General features: G+C 26.4%; 1 protein-coding gene across 6 annotated transcripts in view; it reads right to left on the minus strand.

Annotated features, from left to right (window-relative positions):
* The window catches only part of LOC107161789 (uncharacterized), a 375424-nt gene that overhangs the window by 357204 nt on the left and 1626 nt on the right, over window positions 1-16594 (minus strand). For 4 of the 6 annotated variants that reach the window (XM_089226403.1, XM_089226402.1, XM_089226405.1 and 1 more), the window contains exon 2: window positions 7024-7064. The exons of the other annotated variants lie outside the window; for them this stretch is intronic. The gene's annotated coding sequence lies outside the window, so the exon portion shown is untranslated. The remainder of the gene's footprint in view (window positions 1-7023; window positions 7065-16594) is intronic. 6 annotated transcript variants of the gene reach the window in all.

Here is a 16594-nt window from a genome sequence, read left to right on the forward strand (position 1 = left end):
GTGCAAATCGAGTTAAAACACACTGCGAATAATATTATTATATACGTCTAAAACGTTAATATTTACCCTAGCTGTCTAGGACTATCCTAAAACGTTTTGAAAATTACATTTAATTGTGTGTATTTTACACGCGTGCGGCCCACACATGTGTCTGCGTAGTTATGTGCATAATAATATAAATATTATTATAATATGCAAAACGCAATTCATTTTAGTCGATAAAGATAATTTACCATAACACACGCATATAAACGTTATAATATCTGGTATAATATATCGAACAAAACCAATTAAAAAATTATAACTATAATAACCGCACCATTAAACGTGCGACCGCAGTATTCACAATAATAAATCAGTCGACCAGGACGAAACACGTGGAGCGTCCGACTTGGTACCTACCTATATTATTGTTTTTTTTTTTAATAATAATATTTTTTATAATTATTTATAATAATAATATTCACTATAAAACAGGATAACAAAAATTGTATAACTAACTTTCGTAATAGTTCGGTGTCCGCTAACCACAATAACTAAATGATCCCCGTGTACAAAAAAAACCTACTATGCATCTCATATCAGTCATCAATTCATCATCAATAATAGTATCTAGGTACATCTATCACCTATACAACTTATTATGTAGAATGATAATAATATTTATTTCCAACTAACAGCAATATCAACAATATACAAGTGCAACTTTTAAAGCTATGAATATTTATTTTTATATTCAGCGTGTTCACGTTAAGAGGTACCACTAAATAGTTCAGTTCGATTACCTTGTATTGAAATGGGGTTTTCGCTAGATGGCAGATTGTACTTAAATACACATTTTTGGATAAATTTCAAAATTTTATCACTTTCAATACGTGCATGCGCAATACAAACTACTTTTTTTTAAGCGGTAACACCAACTTTTTTACATATTTGGATAGAGTATTTTTGCTAAACAATTTTTATATAAAAACTTTTTTTCTAATATCAAAATTGGCATATGCAATTTAACGATGAAATTTAATATTTATAAGTAATTTATTTTTAATGAAATTTAAACTAAATTCAACTTATTGTTACTTATTATAGTATCTAATATTGTTAAATAGCTATTTGCACATTACAGATAAGATAATAAAAATAACTTTGATATTTGCCAGTATTAAGATAATAAAATATCCTGTTAGTTAAACATTTATTTTATAAATAAATGTTGATAAATTATTTTCACTGACTAGTCGTAATAATTGTTTTAATAATTTCAAACTAGTGTCAAGTGACAATTATTACTATTCATGTAACATCGTGTTTTTTTTATTCTGGTTAGGTGTCACATCTTTTTCTGTAAAAAATTATTATTTTTATAAACAGATGACGGTGCCTTTATAGATACCTTGTATATAACATATACATAGGTAATTAAGTATACTAAGTTGTACTTAAATGCAACCGTTTTACAATTCGAATATGTTACGATAAAGTGTAAAACAATACTCTTTTCCTTAATACCTCCTCCTACTATGATATTAATATATAATATATTAGTATTTTACCGTCGGTATTTTTTACAGCCTGTAATGTGATTGCTGCCGTATGTTTTTGTTATCCTCCACAGTTGCTGCTCTTTTCTTATTAGATTTCCAATGTATTTGTCGTTCATTTTATTAAAAATATTGAACGAAATTCCAAAAACGTACGTTTATTCACATACTCCTCAAACGTAATGAAATACCTTTTTGATATGTCACGGTGAAATCTTAACAGATCTCATGGTTTTAGATTTCCGTATAGCATACAAGATGAGATTTAAATAACGTGCGTTCCTTTTTATATTATTTAATTTGAATGCTCCATAAATTTATTTAGAACGTCTATAACATCATCATCATCAGCATCATCATATTATTATTATTATTCCTCAAAATTCAAAAGATTAACCGGAAAACATATTATTATAATATCAACAGGAGTGAAACATTTTCTGGTTTTATACATCATAATATTATGATAAACATTATATCATTATTTATGCCTTAAATTTGGACATTTGGGCAATAAAGAGGAATAATAGTGCAGGCATATTATTACTTTGTGTATAGGTATGTTTAAGAAAATCTTACATTTAGATATTATGTATACTATAATATAAATTATAATGATTAGTGATTCCCTCAATTCAAAACTTATTTTCGTCTACTAGGTTTTATATAGGTACGTCTTGACACACGCGTATTTCTCTCCAGTAAATAATTGAATAAATTGCTTGTTTTAATAAAATTGGTTTATATAGTAAATTTCATTATACAATCGCACACGCGTGCCCGTTTTTACACTGTTAAAAATTATACAACATATTATTTTTTTAATTATGAAAAATATCAATAAAAGTTCGCCGTTTTTATTATTTTTATTTTATTTTTATTTACAAATACACCTCAACTACCAGAGTTATTGGCGTTTCAAAATACATATTATAGTTTACTTAATTTTTACAAAATAATAAATTGTAAATAGGTGAACAATTGATAGGTACAATAAGTTTTAAGAGAAATATGTTAACATTTTGTGTGATATTCTAAGTCTTATTATTGCTATTATATTTTATGCGGAAGGTTGGTCTCTTTGAGAAATTCTAAAAATGATGATGTTCTCTCTTTGTTTGGTGCAAGTATTTCACACAGATTTTTGGGGAGCATCAGTTTGTGTCTGGCCTTTTGTAAGGAGGCATTCAGTTAAAAGATGTTTTACAGTGATTGAGTGATCGCAGTGTTACATGAGGTGCATATCCGTTGTTCCTTTTTGTTCATTAAATGCTCATGAGTGTATAATGTATGACCAATTCGTAGTCTATCGTGATGATTTGATGTCTGCGTGGGAGTGACATATTGTGCATCCAAGGGAGAATTTAATTTCTCTTAATTTGTTATTTTGTATTAATCTACATTCTCGCAGACATGTTTGATTGAGGTTAGCGTTTATTTGATGTTTTGTGTCAAAATGGGTCGTAATATTCCAGAATTCAGTTTGTTCTTTCGGCTATTTTGTCTGCGATTTCATTACCTGGTATACTGTCGTGCCCAGGTATCCATATGTATCTGATGTATTTTTTGGTTATGAATAGAATGTTCAATATTTGGGTTCAAATAGGGTTGTCTTTTTTTGAATTGTCACCGTTTTTAATCCTCATTCGTTTACTTGATTTTACGGGATAACTTTTATATTTTTTTTAAATTTAAATCCTCGCTGAATCGTTTTATAAGCAAAAACATTTTAATAACTTTTTATGATTCTTTAGAAATGATGTATGTCATAATAATTTTGATTGTCTCGTCGTAACATGTATATAAGTACATGAATATTATATTATATTTCATACAAATTTGAATTCTCGAGGAGATATTATAAAAAGATTATACACATGCACATGTGTATTTATGTAGGTATAGAATATTTCATAATTTTTGTTATATCTATGTATACCTATAGTATTTATAAAAATAAAAAAATGCATTCGTATGAACATATACGCACACACGCCAGCCCTGAGGTTGTTTCTCACATAAACGTGTGAATATGAATTACACAGCACAAGGAAAACCTCATTTTGAATTCATTAATGAAAATCCTCTATAGTCCTCGCTATATACCATTTCATCTTAACACGAGTTATATCATCCTTTGTACGGAGTTTTTCAAAGGTACGTGAATACTTTTCATATGAAAAACAAATGGAAATATAAAAATATCTGACAAGTCGTTATTATACACACAATGAATATTTAAAAAAAAAATAATACATTTTCCCAAAATTTACACAAAAGTTCTTTATAACTTAGACATTTTATAGTCTTATAGAATTTATATTTGTATAAGGCAAATCCATTAATATCTATTAAATATATCATATTATTATATACATTTAGTTAGCTTACAATTATTTTCACAAATCCGAGATGAGTTTTATACTTGTATGATATGTAAAGGGATTTTATTTAAACGTTAAAGTAGATTATACACAATATAATTATAATAAATAACTTTGCTTCACATATACCCTTAAAAACCAAAATTCAAATATTTGAAATTCAAATTTTCAAATATTTTTAATTGCAAGAAATTTTTTTTTAAAAACAATAGATGAAACGCTTGTTTCATATTTTTATTTTTGAATAACAAAAATAACGTAGACGTGACGCTTGAACGCACTGTTATTTGATGACATTTTAAAAGAAAGTAGACAGATATTTTAATATTAAAAATAATTATTATACCTATTGTTGTGGAAGGCATCTTAATTTAAATAACAATACTAAAGACGAAAATATAACACAAAAAATATCCACCACAAAAAATATAGAATATTGCATAAAAAATACGTCAAATATATAATATGCAAATTGCATAATGCAATACATTTTTCTCGGTATTCAAACGATAAACCGAAAATGGTGAACATTTTTTACTCCAAGAACAATTGAGTTTCGAATTTTCTAAAACTTTCAAGTTGTTATAGAACAACGTGTATTTTGGCTTCTTTTCGAATGATAACTCTAGACAATCAGGGGCGTAATTAAGGGGTGATGAGGGGGATATATCCCCCCTAGAGCCTATATAATGTGTATATTTATAATATATTAATTTGAAGCTTATGGAATTATAATATGTTTTATCGTGCTGACATCACGACGAAATATATTAAATATAATTAATATTAAGAAATCTATAAATTATTATTTAATTTAAAAGTAAATTTTAATTCTAATATATTCAAAATTTACATTTTGAAGAAATTATTATAATATTTTATAGGTACTAAATTGTGTAGAATTTTAAAGCACATTTATTAATACATTTTGTGTACATATATATTAGTTTAAGAATTTTTGATGAAATATTGTCCTTGAAAATCTAAGTATTTTGTGTGGAAAAAATGTTTATCCCCCCCGAAGACAAATTCCTAATTACGCCACTGTAGACAATACTATATATTTTTTGTTGTATATAAAAATAGTAAATGGTCGAATAAGTCATACCAAACATAGATTATATTATATATTAAACATAACTGATAGGTCGACTTATAAAAAAATAATATCGATAAAACTATGAATTAGTTTTTCAGTTCTGGTCTCAATAAATTTGTGAATAAAGTCGGCCTTCAAATTTCTTGAGGAATAACGGATCATCGTAATTGTCGCATGAGCAGTGATAGGATTCATCGAGCAGACGAAAATTTAAATCATCTGTGTCAATATATTTTGATAAGTTCACCACACGATGATAAAAAAAACCCCTCGCCATTCAAATCCGGAGTTTTTTTTTATTTAAACACCCTGTATATTATACACGCATATCACATGCAATTATATATAGTTATAAATAGTCGACGAAATTTTCTAAGAATTATGCTAGTCTTATTAAACGAATTTCCTCGCTATAATCGCTTCCAACCCGATGAAACTCACCTCCAAACAACAATATTTGTGGCAAATGATTAATTGAGACAAATGATCGCAAATTTAAAGAATGCACATAAGTCAACTAATACTATTCATGTAGTTCGTCATTATTCGGTCATTAAGAATCCACTTTCATGAATATTTTATTTGTTATCATTGTACAAGTTTGGATAGGAACGACCAATTAAAACATTGATAAAATAGACACGTGACATATTATAAAAAAAATTATCACCTAGTATTATAACCGCTTCGTATTTTTCGTATAGAATAATATCAGGGTGGCTATGTACATTTTGAAAGTAGATGATGGCGTGTCCTAAATTTTTAGCATAATTATTGTTGTTGACAATTGTATAATTAGCATATTATTTCGGTGAGATAAACGACATCATCAACACAATTTATATATAGAACTAAAGAGTATAAGTCCTCTAGGATGTTTAAGCCATTGGATAACAGTACGTGTATTTATTTCACATAATATAATATAATTTTATTAGAGTTTTATGATAATTTATACAAGTAACTAAAAAAATTATTTAACTTTTTATTTAGACTATGCATTATAATAATTTATTATGCGCATTGCGCAGTCAGTACAAATTATTATATACAGTAGAACTTCGATTAACCGTCACTCTCTGTTATCCGTCATCGGTCATCGCCGAAAAAAAAAAATAATTAGGCGATTAGACGATTGTGATAATACTTCTACGTCAAATACGTAATATTGCTGCTAAAAAAGCTAGAGAATCAAAAAACCAAACTAAAATTACAGATTTTTTTTATAATAAGTGTGGTATGTACGAGATGTTTATAATTTATATGTGTTATAATAATTTATTTATATGTTATATTTTTTTTATATGTATTATTTTTAAAGTACACACACGTAAAAATATAATAAATGTGTGTATATGTATGTACACGTTTTTTTTTTTGCAAAATTTCCGTTAACCGTCTATTCGATTAACCGTCATAGCCCCGGTCCCGACAGTGACGGTTAATCGAAGTTCTACTGTATTGACAAAATATAGATTATTGACATCTATTAAATTTTAAGAGTAAAAAAATATTAATCATTGTTATAAATATATTTATGAACGTGGGTATTTCTTTTATTGTTGGATTAGGAATAATATAAAAATTTGCATAAATTTGATCCTCGTTTCGGCAAAAAAAAAAATTTTATCAACAATACATTAAGATTAAAAAAAAATTTTTAACTGTAACCTAACTTTAAGGTTAAAAAAAATTATTGCATAGGTACATATTATTTATCGTGCATTGGATTTTGTCCACAATATAATTTAATTAAAACAATTATACTTATAAAAATATCTCAATTTCTTTAAGTCGTTGAATCTTGTGATTTTTTTACCATCGTTTTGTTTTTAGTTATCTCTAGTCGTCGTTAAAGTGTTATTAACGTTGTATTTAAGTGAAACGGAGAACAAAATAAACAAACGTTTTAATTGAAGTTCTACTCATTAACATTTACGTTCATCTTTTTTTTTCATTAGTACCGAGCTTTTACAAAACAACAACTTTGTACACTCACGGTTGCATATTCTATGTATATCCTCTACATACAGTGCTCATCTGGAAAAAAACATTAAATATAAAATGTTAGCAATTATAATATTTTGTTATGCTGTGTAAGTATAATACATCTCAAATACATAACTACATAATATAACAAATATTGCAGTTTAACACGATTATTGCTCTATGGTGTACGGTATTAGTACTGGAATGAGTATAATGACGAATAAAACACAGAACCAATTCGTAAAATAATTATATGATGATAAAATTGTTTTCTTGTAAGTGTTTATTTACTCGATTCAACTGATGATTAAGACTGCAATTTAACAGAACAGATTGGCTTCAAAATTTACAATACCAATCACTGTTTAATCAATTCCATGCTTACTTTCGTTAATTAAAACAAAAACAGAATAGCTAGATATAAATAATAACATCTATAAGCATAAATTCAAGCTACTAATCGTGTGCATGTACAATAGTAAGTATATGTGGATATGTAAAAATTAAAACCATGACAGATAGGTACTAAATATGAAACTATTTTAAGTTTGAAATTTGAATTACTAAATTGTATATCCTTAAAACAATAATTTAGACTAAACATTTTTGGCCAGTGGTTACATTATTTTTGTATAGAATTTTTATATTTACATAAATAGGTAAAAATTGAGATAGAAATTCAACCACAGATTTATTAAATCCAATGCCAATGGTCTTCGTTGGACACTACTATAGTTGAATGCGGACTCCTTTGAATAGATCCAGCGTACAAAAACTTATATCTGATCGCATTTTCAATGTCTATACTCTGACCATTTCACTTGCAAACAAACCCTTACAGTCTTATCACAGGTTCATTGTATAAGTTATTGTTATTGGACAAATGTTATTGATACCAATATAGAATAATACACCAAAATGCAATTCGAGCATTACAAATGTACCCGTGATAATTTTATAAAGTTAGTTGTCTTTGTGTATTAACTTTTTATAGTAAATTATCATTTGAAATTAAAATACAGTAAACAGTATCTGAAGTTTGTTAGTTTTGAATCCTACTTAATCCGACAAAGATTACATTAAATGAATTCATAATCCGAGAATAATACTGAAATTTAACACATAATTAAATAACTCTCATAAATATTTTATACATATATGGTATATATATATATATATAAGTATTATATATATATATAAGTATTATATTATAATATTATTAATTAATAGATTACAAAGCTTTTCAAACGTCATAAAAAAACCAAATAAATATTATATAATGAGCCATTGCTATAAAACTTTATTTTAGACTTTTTTAAAACGTTTTAATAAATACTGCGCAGGTTAAATTATAAATGTAAATATAATATATTGCGATAGCGAAAACTTAAAATATGCAAATGAACATTAGCTATCAGAATAGTATTGCGTCATAAAATTTCTAATTAAACATAAATAAATTTTAAAGCAGATGAAAATCACATGCCATCATAATGGACGTTAATTGAAATCAAAATAAATATACAAGTAAGGTACATAAATTAAGTCTAGACATAAAATACTTTACACGAATCAAATATGATAACAACCCTGTCTCAATTCAATTATTCACAAAATATCTAGAAATTATCTTAAACAAAATTTAAACTATTTAAGAGCGTCAAAATATAAAATAATCAACTTAATATTATATATCAAACACGAGCATTAATAAAATCAATACATTTATCTTATAAAAACAAAAATATTTCTATGCAAAACAATTATTAAAAGACCAGTATAGATTTTAGAGCGCTGCAAATGATAGGTGTAATCAAAGCATCAAATCTTCCCACTATGGAAACATTAAAATCGATCTGTCTCTGTCTGATATCTGTAGCACGTAGTATGTTACAAACGCTACAGAACAATCCACGTCCAATTAACCACAAACAGAAATCCGTGTATGTCAGCAGAATCCTCCAAAACCATCCCCGCTAATCAAATATGAGATAAAAAAAAAAAAAAAAAACCTAAAGACTGTCGAAATTAAAACCGAAAGTATATCAACAACAAACAATTTTAAGTACGAAAAATAGATAAATTTCCTCAACGTGTAAAATTTAAGTAGTCATACGTATCACATTATTTTGTATCATAATTATTGATATTGAAATAAATCATTAAAAATCTAGATCTAAACAAAAAATAGATTCATACATCAATCATTTTAGATGTAAGTGCGTATGGTACGTATTCAGTGAATTAAAAGTTTTAATGAAATATATTTTAAATTATAAAATTGCAACATCGTGTATAAGGTACGTTTTTAAAAAGTTCTGGTAACACACTTACACGAGTACACAATATAATAAACAACCAATAAAAAAATTAATGTTTTATTTTATTATATTATTTATATATTCTTTATTCTTGAAGATAATATAATACTTATACCATAGTATTTATATAACATAGATGTTTGTATACTTTATTCTATATCACATTCAGTAGCAACAACAGTGTTACATTGTTTCCAAGCTCAATATAAATCAAAATCTACGCACAAGTTATTCAATTCTCAATAATAAGATTTTTTCTTATGTTATTAAAGCGTAATCAAATAATATAATATTATGATTTTTGACATATAATATTTTTATGTGTACCTACTGTCTATTTACTTATAACGAAAAATAGCTGATATGACACTGAAACAAAACTTTTACATTTTGAATTTAAGATGGATTTAAATGGAAACGTTCATATATTTTTAGAACAGCAACTAAACAGTAATAATTAATTGTATACAACATTTCAAACCAAAAACGTTATAAACAATCAAACGTTGGAATATTTTATTTTTATTTTAGGTTTTTTATTAGCAAAACAGTTTGAAGTCAAGTATTTCAAAACGTTTAGATTAAAGTAGAATCCAAGGCCCAATTTAATACCCTGAAGACTTTACACCTGCATGTGTGTTGTCTACGTCATACAAACGTACCTACGGCAAGGCAATTTTTCGTTCATAGTGGAACCAAATTTGAAAAATTAACTTTATTATTAGAATGAATTAACTGATCATCAGGTTATAGAGAGGGGCATTTTAAAATGTGTAATGTACGTTAGTTTTTTTACAATATTTCCATTTTTATAAGCACGTAATGAGTAATATTATGTAAAAATTAAAATACCATAAACAAAAATATATCGTACAGATATAGTGGTAACGTTCTAACATATTCTCAAGTCAGCTTGCTATTAGGTTAACTTACACTAATACTAATGACAGAAACACAAAATCGGTTCTTGTTTTCTGAACACAAGTTGGCGATGTTGTACATTTATCGTAGGACACCCGCCGTTCTCTAAATAAATTATTTAAGTACAAGAAAAAAATAAAACTACAATATACAACACAAATAATTAAGGTTATGTACTTGGTTGGTTTGAAAAAAAAAACATAACTAAAAAGTTTTATGTAATATGATGTGTGTTAAAATACATTATATAGTTTCTTTAGACTTTTAACCATCATTAACAAAATCCTAATTAACTTTTAGTTTAAATATAAGGTAAAATGTGAACGCATCTAAGACTTAAGAAAAATTCTTAAAGAAATTTCACAGATTTTTAGTCAATAAAATGTTTGTTTAGATATATTGAAGAAATTCAAAGTTTTAGTCCCATATTATTTTTCTTTAAAAAAAAATAAAACACAGAAAAAAGGGCGTTGCGATTCAATAAAAAATTGTAAATTAAGGTTAGTTAAAAGACTTTTTCTTACATAAATACCTACCTACTTTATTATTACTACTAACTATACAAAGTGTGTAGTAGATTGTTAAAATATTGTTATGATAAGCAGTTTTATAGACTTAACTACTAAAGATAAACATTTTATTCTATAACTATTATTAATTTTTATTGTTTCTGTAGTCATTGCAGAAATATATAAATCCAAATGACTTTGTTTTTACAATATAGAAAATAATATGAAATAATAACAAGTAACAAGAGCAATAATCATGATAATTATTACATCCACAATATTATAATTCTTAATCGCAATACAACAATGTACTCCAGAATCAATACGTCAGCTCTTTTTTGAAGACGTAGAAATCTAAAATGTATAATTATCAGATTAAAATAATTATCGCTTATAAGAGTTTAGATGATACTGATGATAGTGCGTTTAAAAGGAACTGCAGCAACTAAATTTCATATTATGAAAAAATAGTAGTAGGTACACGACATCACTCTCTGAAGTTGTCCAACTCAGAATGTTTATTTTTAGAAAGAAGATAATTTCTTAGACAGCGCAATGACTAAAAGCTTGGTTTTTAAACTTTTTCCTACTAAACGTAGGTAATTTATCGAATTAAAGTTCTGAACTTTTTGGAATTTTGAAATTTGAATTTATCAATCAAAATTTCGCAATAAAAAAATTGCTCTTACGCATCATGTGAATAACTCTAGCAATTCTACTAAATAGCTTTGTTCTCCAATTAGACAATTGACATGTTTTATTGCAGTATCATTTCCGTTATCCTTTCAAGTAGTTTCAACCTTATTGTTAGAGACAACTTATCGTAGAAATTATAATAGTAAAATATTATCCTGAGGAAAAAAATCCCATGCAGGCTCCCCCGTTATGTGATCGATATAATATAATATTATTCTACGAGACGGACAAAATGTTAGACAACTATTATTATAATAATGACGATAGTGATAATAATAACAATCACAATTACAATAATAATAATAATAATAATAATAATAATAACAATAACAATAACAATAACAACAATAATAAAAATAATAATAATAATGGTAATAATTATATTGTATTATTATTAATAATGCCACCACCGCCGTTCGGGTCGTCGCGTTTATCGGCGACACGATATTATACAGCCCGCAAGGCCGCGTGCAGATGACCCAGTCGGTACTAAATAATTTAGTTGGTGAGCTTAAGAAAACGGCCACGCGATACATGCTATATACACCCCGGATCCATTTTCAGATTACAACGATATATATATATATATATATATATATATATATATATATATATACGTACGCACATATACGTATGTAAGGGATGAATAACGAGGGAGTTTGTAATACTCTGTATATATATATTATATCGTATTATACGTACTGCTGTGTATGTGTACAATATACGAGTGCCTATAAACACACACACATATTATATATATCGTGAAATACATATATATTATATAATATGAAGCCACCAAGGTATATTATAATATATAAATATAATATGTTTTATACGTAGTACAAGTCGTTTTAGCAAAGCGTCTGGTCAATTTATAATTTTAATATATTATACTATTACCTATTATTATTATTATTTTTGCACCATGACGATGGTAAGGGAGGGATTAGCATACTATTGTACGCGTATAATGATATATTATGGTAATATTACAATACTTAGTCGACCGCAGTAATAATATATTGAACCTCTAAATATCGGAACCTCTCGATCGCTGGAATTGTGTTCGTCATTCGGAGGTATCCGATTCTCGGAGAGTTCAGACTGCAGGAAGTTTATAGTTGGTTCACAAGAAAACGACCGCTATTGGGAGGTGTACGGCGGGGAAGGTTACACCCCAATTATTATGTGCTGTACACAATATTGGCGTAATAATATTAATATGATATTATTAAAACAACGTAGGTTCCGTGCCGTTTAAATATTAATAGGTACGTATTATAATAGTAATTATAATTATTACAATTATTATAACCGTCTTCGTCGTCGCGCGTCGTAATCATCATTAAACCTATACCGACGCCCGAAAATCGCTTATTATAATAATAATATTATGACATCGAATTATAGAGAATTATATAGATTCGTGATAATATCTCCGCAACGACCATTATTTATTACATTGTTACGATATTAGAACGCCGCCACGACTCGTTTTTGTCGAACGATGATGTTATATTACATACGTGACGTGCGACAGATATAATATTATCATAACATATGTACATTGTACATACTACTTCAAATACAATATACATATAAGTTTACACGGAATAAATCAATAACATTTTGTTTCGCGATACGAAGACAAGACATCATTTAAAACTTAGTTCATTTCTCAAAAATCGCATTGTCTTTAATAAAAACTTTTCGGAATTTTCGCCTCATTCAAGTCATGATTATTATTTTTATCTATATCCACAGGCCACAGTACTAATGCCACTGCTGCTGTAAAATCATATCCTAGATGAAAGATCAATTATTGTATCATTGTCTTATTGGAAGTAATATTGATTTTTTTATAAGAAAGGCTTTAACATCGTGTAACCCATACCTATCCCTACAGTTGTGACAGTAAAAGTAATATTTTAATACAATATACATAATATTCATTTTTGAATTTTAAACGTACCTATTGTATAATTTAATTGAATTTGATGTTTCAATATATTATGACTTTTAACTTTAAAATGATATATAACTTTCTAATGTCGAGACATAAATTGAAAGATCAATGATAACTTATTATATTCATAAGACTGCGGAATAGTAGAATCTTTATTCGTAAGACCTGAATCATATCGTTATATCTATAGGTATAAGGTTTTATAAATTATTTTAGCTTACATTATATTTTAATTACTAACATGCAATTTCAAATCTGTGATTAAAAAGTTATTTTTTATTCTACATTTTATAAAATATGTTATAATTTTGATAAATTTTAATTTAATTAAACACAATGCACTCAAAGTGCCGAATTGGCCCATCAGCAATATTGTATTCCTTTAACTATTCAAATATTATAAATTACCTTTGATACATCAAAGAGCTTAAAATGTGGATATCATTTTTTTTCTCCATAAAATGAGCTACAAAAATTAGGGTGTAGTAGAGTTTAATTTTAAACACAAAAAATAGATTATATTGTTGTTATGTTATTATTTTTAGTTTTCTAATACTCTTAAAACTATGAAATTAAATTAATTAATATAATTACTAAAAATGTATCATTTATTATAATTATTACTGTATAATTTATCAAAGAACAAAAATTTTCATAATTTCCTATTACATAAAAAAATTTAAAAATAACTATTGAGTGTTTTAGTGTTATCTTTATCTTAAGGTCAGAGAACTGAAACAAAAAGAATATATTGAATAAAAAATCCTAGAGATATATACGAAATATATAGTGGGTAACTATTAGTGTAGCAAGTAGAGGAAAAAAGACCATAGTTTTCTATCAAAAAATTATTTTTAAATTTGACACAATACTCATTTACAATTATTTAAAACTACGATTATTTGATTAAATGTATAAGTTTATAGAACAAATTGGCCAATTTGTACACTTAAACCATTACTCCTTTGAAGTTATTAAAAAAATTACAAAAAATACAATCAGATTTTATCACAAATTTCATCTACTTTTTTGTCAAATAATGGACTTTTTCCGATATTAACAAACCCGATGTACCGTCTTGGTCCAATTATTTCCAATTGATTGAATTTACTATATGAAAGACCAGAAACATATTTACCACCAGCAAAAAGTGATCACCGAAAACTATTGTTTGTTTTTTAACACGTCACTATAAAACCAATATAGTTCTTCCTTTAGCTTTAAAACTATGAATGAAAATATATCTATGGAATAAAACTGTTCTATGCTCGAATTCTTTGTACATCTTAAGTATTTAAAAAAATCAGTAAATTCAAGTTTTCAATGCTCAATAAAATAATCGTGACTATGTATTTTTAATATTTTTTAACTACCATTGTTAAATAAGGAGCCTTGTATTCAATTTTGAAGTTTTTTTAACCCAACGAATAAAATGTTAACGTTATTTGTATAAAAAAAAACCTAAAAAGATTTAAAATTTAAAATGTCTAAAAATAACTTAAAAAGATTTGATCTAGTATAGAAAATTCCAATATAAACATTCAGTGAAATTTTCATGAGTCTAAGGTAATTTATTTAAGAAGTTACACCAGTATCTAAAATCAGTTTTTTCAAAAAATTATTTTACGTAAAAATTCCCGTTTTTCATAATTTTAGATTCTGAGCGGAGCAAGGAATGTATTGATTTTACCATGATGTGGATGCGTGTTTTTTTTTGTGACTGTCATTACATTTTGGGACAGTTAAAGTGCTTCGATTTTCGACTTCAGTACCTCGTTCGATCAGAAAGTGAATCTAGTTGGTACTTTGGGGGGTCAAAAGTATAAAGTTCTCAATATTTTTCTAAATAATCGGAATAAACAAACCAAAAATTAAGGGGAAAACATGAAATTTTACGAAAATTTAATACAAGGCTTCTAACATATTGTTACAATAGCAGTTGAAAAATAAAAAAATAAATTCATAGTCACAATTTTTTTTTATAAGCATTCAAAGTTTGAATTTTAACAAAATACGTAAAAATCACAAAAATTGGCAAATTATTTTAAGCTAGAAATTCATAAAAAATTTTCTTTTTAAATCTAAGATTTGAAAATTTAATACAAGATTCCGTATAAGTTTGTCAATCTTTATCACAAAAAAAATATCCACCAGAAAGTCAAATATAGTTTTTATGAGCGTTTAAAATTAAAATTTTTACAACATTGGATTTTCACTAGATTTCTAATTTAGCGATTTTCTTATTTTGGAGTAACTCTAAAACAAATGACCGCAAATACTTAAAATTTTCATTAAATGTTTATATATAGGCATTTTATATATTTGATAAGATTTTCAAAATATTTTGATATGTTTTGAGCTGTTAATTGACATTTTAATTTTTCGACCTTTTTTAATTAAATTTTTAATAATCTATAATATATCCTAGACAGATAACCGTCTCCGCTCAGAATTGTTTTTTTTTTCTATGAATATCGATAAAAAATTATTTGTTGTGTAGAAAAGCTTGAAAATTTAATACAAGGCTCTTAACACATTGTTACTATGGCAGTTGAAAAATATTAAAAATACATAGCCACGATTTTTTTTTTTATAAGCATTTTAAGTTCAAATTTGACTAAATACGTAAAAAATTACGGCAATGTTAAAATTATTTTAGTTAGAAATTCATAAAAGTTTTTCTTTTTAAATTTAACATTTAAGAATTTGATACAAGTCTCCTAACATATTTTTACAATAGTAGTTGAAAAATAAAAGAAATATAAAGTCATAATTTTTTTTTTATACCTAAGCATTTAAAGTTTGAATTTCGACAACATACGTAAAACCACAAAAATTGGAAAATTATTTTAAGCTAGAAATTCATAAAAAATGTTCTTTTTAAATCTAAGATTTGAAAATTTTTAATAATCTATAATATAGGTATCCTAGACAGATAAACCGTCTCCGCTTAGAATCGTTTTTCGTATACAATGATATAATATCATTGGATTCAAATTTAATTCCATCGATTACAGTAACCAACTGTACAGCAAAGCGACATTCACGACCTACCCGTTTTTTTTCTCGGTGCTTTTGAAAACTATTTACAATTTCAAAATTTGACCTCCTCAGCGCACTGACTAGATTCACTTTCCAACCAGTAAAGCTACTGAAGTTGAAAATTGA

This window comes from Diuraphis noxia, unplaced genomic scaffold (genome assembly GCF_037042655.1).
Source record: "Diuraphis noxia isolate RWA-SAM2 unplaced genomic scaffold, SU_Dnox_SAM2 contig0004, whole genome shotgun sequence".
NCBI lineage: Eukaryota > Metazoa > Arthropoda > Insecta > Hemiptera > Aphididae > Diuraphis > Diuraphis noxia.